This window comes from Pteropus alecto, unplaced genomic scaffold, assembly GCF_000325575.1.
Source record: "Pteropus alecto unplaced genomic scaffold, ASM32557v1 scaffold72, whole genome shotgun sequence".
NCBI classification, from domain to species: Eukaryota; Metazoa; Chordata; class Mammalia; order Chiroptera; family Pteropodidae; genus Pteropus; species Pteropus alecto.
The window spans coordinates 13288707-13297201 of record NW_006436811.1 but is presented as its reverse complement, the minus strand read 5'-3'; positions in this window follow the sequence as shown (position 1 = coordinate 13297201).

Genomic DNA, 8495 nt, shown 5'->3' with positions numbered 1-8495 from the left:
ATATTTATGGCTTATCGAAATTGATGTATGTACTCACAGTACATTTGTTTTCAGTGATGTCTTTTATTATTTAATATAATATAATATTATGATTTGTTTATCCTTTGTACTATTGAGGGAGACTTCTTGGGAATATATTCAAAATATTTAACAATAGGTGGTACATAAATAAATAGCCAAAGTAGAATCGTACCCATTCTGAATGAATGTCAGGTTTAATAAAGAGAAACAGCCATACCAGTTCATTTCAGCTAAACTCATACTTGAACTCAAAAATTTGGGTAGCTTCATTACTTTCCTAATGAACATGTAACCTTTGTGCGAATGCACCTTTTTTTTTTTTTTTTGAGAAATACACCGAGAATTTATGTCAAATTGTTGAATATGTGCATGTGTATTTTAATTAAATAATGCCAAATTGCTCACGGTGCTGTGACAGTTTAGCATCATCATCATTGTGTGTGAGTTCCCATTAATCCACGAATATCAGTTCTTTTATGCTTCTTAAATTTTCCAATCTGGTGGAAGTAAAGAGAAAAACCCTGCCATATCAAGCCTAGTAAAGTAAACTATGCATATCTCTGATAATCCTGAGATAAAGGTAGAAGTGATAATATGATAGAATTAGTGATAGGATAAGTTGTGTTCTTTATGGGGAAAAGAGAGCACATAAATATCTGAAAGCCTAGTGAAGCAAAAAGTACACGAATGACTAATTGCTCTCCACGTTTCATTCACCCTCTATTTTTAGGTGCCAAATTTTATGTGCGCACATATGCTAACATTCATCTAAAGATAATAATAACAATTCTCAGTCCTCTAATAGTTCACTGAAGCCAAGTAACTAACTTTAGGCAATGGAATGTAATGGTAATAATGTAGATTATTACTGGGTCATCTTCTTACAGATAAAGACACTTGCTTTAGACTACATTTTCCTTTCATACTGCCTGGGAAATGGTGATAATTAGAACAAATTTGGGAGTTTGGTTTTGAGGATGGCAGCCCTAACATCATCCCCTCAAAGCTAAGAATCTCATTCTGGAATTTTACATGAATGAAAATAAACTCATATTTAAGCTCTTATATTTGGTAGATCTATTTACACTTGAAAGAATAAATATTTTCTTCTAGGCATGCCTGAAATTCTAAATTAAATAAAATCTATCATGAAAAAGAAATTTATCTTTCTATCTAAATATCTATATACGTACTAATAAATAAATCAATGTGGGTGATGCACACATTACATAAATCTATCTAACAATACACAGTGTATAAGAATCACTATCTATGTGATAGATCATTTCTAAGTATGCAGTTTAGCTAGGATATTAAAGAAATATAATGAATCAAGATACTGTATATTATTTTTCTTTTTAGCTCTATTTCAGTAAAGTATTTTAGGATTATATCTCTAGTCATATGAGTTTAGTTCATTTTCTAATATTTTTCTTTACTCATAAATTATAATTAGAGTATATACTGAAAGTTCCATTAAATCCCAAACTCTGTAATTTTTAATTCACAAAAATTTATTTAAATAATGGATTACTATCTCATACTGAAACAGTATTTATCTAACTTTTACTACTTTGAAGTAGTGAAAGAACACACCAGTGAGTTTTCATTAAATTTACATAAAATTTTAGTTGCCAAAGGCAAGATTATTTTTTAAAACATGTTATATTGCAAATATACAGTAACTGTTAATAGTGGAAGCATAAAGTTCTATTTGTAACAAGTGCCAAGATGCAAGTCTGAAAGAATTGTGAAGCATTTCTTCATAGCATCATTTAAACCTGCAAATTTCTACTTCTCTTAAATAGAAGAAAATATAGTTGTATTTTTGAATTTTAGATGTAAAAAAAACCCACTGGATTTCATTGCTCAATTTATAGAGATACAATGGAATTCTTTTGCGGTTGTAAAGGTATATATACTCTCCTCTACACAATGGTGGTGGCAGCAGTAGGTCTAAAAGCCATGTATCTGGGTTTCAACTAAGGATAATATTATTTGATTAAATTTCTATTCCTTGTGTGTCTATAATTACATATACCATTTGTAATATGTGTTTTTTCAGTGAACAATTTCTTTTTTGATTATTTTAATTATAAGTGCTAATGATGTTGACTTTTAAAGTGTGATATTGAAGGCTTTTGTAACTCTCATAGGATATGAGAGAGCTCTCAGCTTTTGAAGATTAGACCAGAAAGTTTATTTAAACATTAGATAACATAGCTGGCTCTGCTTTCCAGCACACAAACATTCTAAGTAAAAGTTGAAGTTTAGTTATGGTACATTTATGCATTTCAATAATATCATTTCTCTATGATTTTTTCAACTTTCATTTTTATATACTGTAGTTTAATTCACAATAGAACAATTCATTAATTTTTATTAGATATTGCCACTGAAACATTTTAAAATAAGATTTCAGTCACTATACAGGGGATAGACTCAAAGAAAATAAAACAACTTCTTTTCCTCTTTTGATTAAAATTTGTATTCAAAAGAAAAACCCGACATCTTTTTGAACCCTCAGGGCTGGTCTAATACAGATTTTCTATTAACCTAGATCTCTCTCCTGGGATTTCTATGCATCATATATGAAGTAAACAAACCAGCTATTACTATTACTCAACCACAAAGAAATAAAAACTGGTGAGTACTTTTTTTCTTTTTTTCTTACCTTTATGGGTATCTTTTATTTTACTTTTTCTCTTGGTAGTTTATGTGGCACTGATTGAGAGGCAATTCAAAAATAAATCTAAAAGTGTAAGAATTTAAAAGAACCAGAATCTTCTAGTGATACAGTGAATTCACATTAAAATTAGAAAATAAAATTTTTTTTCATATTTAGAAGTATAATACAAATAGTATGTTTACAAATTTTTCAAATAATGAAAAAAATTTTAAACTAAAAGGCTAAGTGGTGTGTGACAGATGCAGGGAAGGGAAAATGGAGAGGACAGGTGTAAAGTTTATAGGTAGAGCGATGAGAAGAGTGTCTTATTGAGCAATTACTGATTCTTTATAGAGATCGTCTAATTATGTGAAATTATACTTTTAGAAACACTGTATTAACTTCAGTGTTTCTAGAATTACATATATCTAAAAACATGATGAATGAATGTTGGCATTTTGGAAAAATATTTTGATGGAGTAATAAAAATATACACTTCTTTATGTTTCTGTTTTTTTGGTAAAGAACATGTATAGTTGTATTATTGTCCTAAATCTAAATAAAATTAAGTATGTTCTGAGTAATTTCTTTTTCATGGTAGGGATATTTTTACTCATGTTAATTTTAAAAGCTGTACTTGGCTCAGAAGAACAAAAAGTGCTCTCAAATATTTGGTCGACCTCCTCTGATAACAGGAAAGATGGGGTCTTATGGCCTTGACAAGAAACTTCCAAAGTGGAGTTTGCCTTATATGTGATCATATCGGTGCAGTACATTAAATGTTACTAAGATTCAGTGTAGCTGCATGGTAGGATGGTGTATTTTTAATTAAATTTTATTTTAGTAAATAGTTTTAGGTATACAGCAAAATAGAGTGGGAAGTACAGAGAGTTCCCATATACTCCCTGCCTCACACCCCTCCTTATCCCCCACTATCGACATACCACACTACAATGGTACTTTTGTTACAGTTAAACTACTATTGAAAAATTGTTATCAACCAAAGGCCATAGTTTGCATTAGGGTTCGCTCTTGGTGTTGAATGTGAATGTGTTTTGACATGTGTAAAGACATGTCTCCACCAATTTAGTCTCAAATAGAATAGTTTCCCTGCCCTAAAAATCCTCTATGCTCTGCCTCTTCATTGCCCCCTTTTCCCTAAACACTGTCAATCACTGATCATTTTACTCTCTCTGTAGTTTTTCCTTTTCAAGAATGTTGTATAGTTTCAGTTGTATAGGATGTAACCTTTTCAGATTGGCTTCTTTCATATAGTGATATGCATTTAAGTTTCTTACATGCCTTTGCATGGTTTACTAGCTCCTTTACTTTTAGCTCTGGATAATAACACTTTGTCCGGATGCACCAAAACTTTTTATGTATTGACCTACTGAAGGATATCTTGCTGCTTCCAAGATGTGGCAATTACAAATAAAACTGCCATAAACATTTATGTGTAGGCTTTTGTGTGCACATAAGTTTTTAATTCACTTAGATAAATACCAAGCAGTGTAATTGCTAGATCATATGGTAGGATATGTATACAATTGTAATAAACTACCAAATTGTCTTCCAAAGAAACTGCATAATATTTCATTCCCACCAACAATGAATGAGAGTTCTTGTTGAAGCACATTCTTGTCAGCATTTGGTGTTGTCAGCGTTCCACATTTTGGTCATATCAATATGCGTGTAGTGGTATCTTGTTGTTTTAAGTTGTTTAATTTCCTAATGACATGATGTTGAGTATGTTTTCATATGATAGATAAGTGTGTATATTTGGTGAAGTATCTGTCCAGATCTTTTGCCTATTTTTTAATTGGGTTCTTTTGTTTGTTTTCTTATGGTTGAGTTTTAAATGTTCTTTGTATATTTTGGATAACTATTCTTTATCAGATATGTCTTTTGCAAATATTTTCTTTCTGTCTGTGGCTTGTCTAATTTTCTTGACATTGGTTTCTACAGAGCAGAGGTTTTTAATTTAAATAAAGTCCAGGTTATCAATAATTTCTTTCATAGATTGTGCCTTTGTTGTATCTAAAAACCACCATACCGGAAGGTTAATTAGATTTTTTCCTATGTTATCTTTTAAGAATTTTATAGTTTTACAGCTTACATTTAGGTCTATGATCCATTTTGACGTAATTTTTTGTAAGTTCTGTGTCAAGATTCATTGTCTGTATATCCAGTTGTTCCAACACCATTTGCTGAAAAGACTGTTTATTCTCCATTTTACATCCTTTTTCTCATTGTCAAAGATTAGTTGACTATATTTATGTGGGCCTTTAATAATGCAGTGGCAAAGTATGTGGGAATGCAAAATGTTCTATAGTCCCACTATTAGTCTCAGTTTTCTGGTGAGCTTTTGCCTCTGGACTGGGATATTCACCAGTGCATCACAGATGTTCCCCCCTTGAGTGGTACAGAATGGCCAAAGGCAGCTGATTTTGGTATTCCCTTTCCCATAGGTAGGTTAGGCTCTGATAAAACCCAAACGAGTTAGACTTTGAAAAACTATTTTCTCTCAAATTAAGACCTTGACGAGAACAGAATGTTCTGCAATATATAAAAATGGTTACCTTCTTTCTCCTCTTGCTTGAAACTAGAGGAGTTTTTTTGTTTTGTTTTGTTTTTCTCCTTTGATATTTACTGTAGGGACCTGGAAAAGCTCTTGGAGGTAAAATTCAAAAAAGCATGGAGATCCTCTTTGACAAGGTCCCCTGTAGCTTTTATCTCTCAGGCTTGTCCCCACTGAGCCTACAGCAATTTGTCAATTACAGTTCAGGGGTTCTCGTGGAAGTTTCTGCTCTGATAAGTTGTGATTCTCTGTATTCGCCTGAGTCTCCAATTTTGTGGTCAGTATTTTTCCTTGTGACTTCATTTCTCTGCCATATCTAACATGTTGTTTTTTCAGTTTGTTCAGCTTTTACTTGTTGTTAGGCTGAAGCGACAACTTCTAAGCTCTTTACAGTTCAGACTGCAAATCCGATTTGTGTTTTTCAAAGAGGATATTTTAGATTGCAATGAAATTGCATTTCTAAATGTCTTTTCTCTACCTTCACCCTCAAATACTAGCCATGAACTCACATAGCAAAACATACACCAGGGTTATTATTATTTGTATATCCTTTCCAGTCTTTTAAAATAATTTTAGGATGTTATAATTTCAATATTATTATATCACTTTATCCACAATAACAAATGTTAACCTTTATACTAAGTTTTGAGAAATATTATGCAATCACTTTATCAAGTTTTCTCAGTATATAATTCTTTATCGTTAAGTAAAAATGTTTAATTCTTTTACTCTAATAGTTATTACTGATATATTCAGTTCTATTTTTGTCAGTCTCTTCCATTTATCCCATTTTTCTGAGATTTTTTGGGGGGAGTTACCATTGTATTCTTTCAAGTTATGTTTGCTTTTGTCTATATTAATTTGGAATGTATGCACTCATTTTAAAAAATTCATCTGCAAATATATTTTAGTATGTATATACAGAGGACTTCTTTTCAGTTGAATAACTACAGGGTAGCAATTAATGGCAGGAGGTCGAAGGTTGGGTTATTTTGAGCAAGGTTTGAAGGGTCCTTGGAAAGGATTGACTAAAGCATGATGAAAGCAACAACCCACTGGGTGTCTAGGAGATTTCTTCGGGTTGAGCTCTTGGCCAGGTATGGACAATTTGGGTTGGCCCTTTCTAAAATTTTTCCTGATTCTAAAATGCAGATTCTGTCCGGCCACCTGGGGAAGTTGGCCCTGTTGTGTCAAGAAAGACACTTCCATCATACCATCATCTTTTTTAACCTTTACATATCTTTAAAGCACCAAAAATAGCTATGAACATTAGCAGCTAAAACATGCTACCAGTATCCATGGTGAAATGTTTCCCATCACTCCTGCGATCCCCCTTTGCTTACCCTCTGAAATTGGGGCCTTTGTGGAGAGGCAGATCTGAATGGCCCTTTGCTACTAACATTTAAGTTTGCAGGTCAGTCTTCAATATTTAGTTTCATAACTAACACAAATTTCTAAAAAGTATTAGTGTGTTACTTGTTTTCAGTATTAGTGCAAAGATTTTTTTGGTTGCACACTTACTTGGTAAATTAAAGGCTTAATTTACTAACTCAATTCTAACAAAAATATCAATAAAGTTCCCATGGAAGAATGAATAGATAAATTAAGCCAATAAAATATTGAAAAATAAGTGCTTTAGCACTTATATTTGTGTTTACCCTACAATGCCCTGAAACATTATTTACAGAAATATATGACGAACTGAATTTTAGTGATTGTCATTGATTCTATTCCATAAATCTATTTCATAAATGTTGTATTTTTATTCACCTGTAAACAAAACCAGTATTTATTTTCTTCATAAAAGAAATTGCTATGGTATAATTTCTGTGGCATCAAATGTATTAGGATGTCTTCTTGGAGCTTTTTTCCATAAGTGATAGCTTGGATTATGTGAGAATTATTGGGTCTAAACTTTACCAATTAAGATTTTCTTTGGCAAGCCACTGGATGCTTCATTAAGAATGAATTAAGTAGATAAAACAGCAAAATCTCTTTTAAACATCAAGATAAATGGAAGTAAGTAATCCAGTGCACCATCATAAAGAATACTAGATTCGTTTATTTCCGTGTTCTGTTTGCCTTTACATTTGCCTTTCATCGTCATGATTCTAAAATGGTTGTGATACCCCAGGGAATCTCATCTAAATTCCAGACAAGAAAAAGAGTGGGGAAGCAGGGTGAAGAGTCAGGTATAAAAAGGCTCATGTACCATGATTTCACACTTTAAACATTTTTCCAAATTTTGACTACTACATGAAGCTAAGTAAAAGCATCCCTGCTGCCCTAATAATAAGAGCAAGCGTGGTAGTCTACAAAATTATAATTACCAATTCTCCCGATGTTGGTATGCTTTAATATATTTATTAACAATAGCAAGATTTTAATAAGTGGATGAATGAATAAATTATCTAATTTTAGAAGTGTAGGAAGTTATTATAATAAAAGTTTCCATGGTAGACATGTACCTTAAGGAAATGTCTTATTATCTCAAAAATACCATCCAGGTTAACTGTGCCATCAATTTCAAAAGGTAAATTTAGAGGGAGAACACAGTAAATATCTCATATACATATAGAGGTATCCAAGTAGATGATGCCATCAAAATCATATAGTAAAACATTTCATAAATTAAAAGTAGTAGACTCATCTTTTTTCTTGAATCAAATGGTAATATTCTAGCTTGATAACTTGTGAAAAGTGAAATACAACTTGAAGTGAGAGATGTGATATCAGCTACTAAACACATGTTCTGGGCTTCCATTTTTTTTTGCTACCACTTATTAATTATAGTTGACTCTTGAACAACATGATATGAACTTCATGGGTCCACTTATACATGGATTTTTTTTTTTTTGATAAATATAGTTGGCTCTCCATATCTTTGGTTTCTCATCCACAATTCAACCAACCCTGGATGGAAAACAGTATTTTTGATCCATGTTTGGGAATCTGCAAATGTGAAAGGCTGCCTGCATGCATTATTCTACACTATTTCATATAAAGGACTAGAGCATTCATGGATTTTGGTATCCATAGGGGGTCCTGGAACCAATTCCCCATGGATACTGAAGGATGACTGTAGTTATATTTCTGGGAGAGTCAAAAGTTATACGTGGTATCTGACTGAACAGAATGTGGTACCCCTAACCTCCACATCATTCAAGGGTCAACTGTCCATATAGTTTGGTAAGTTGTTTACATACTTTGTAGTTTAATTTTCTCATT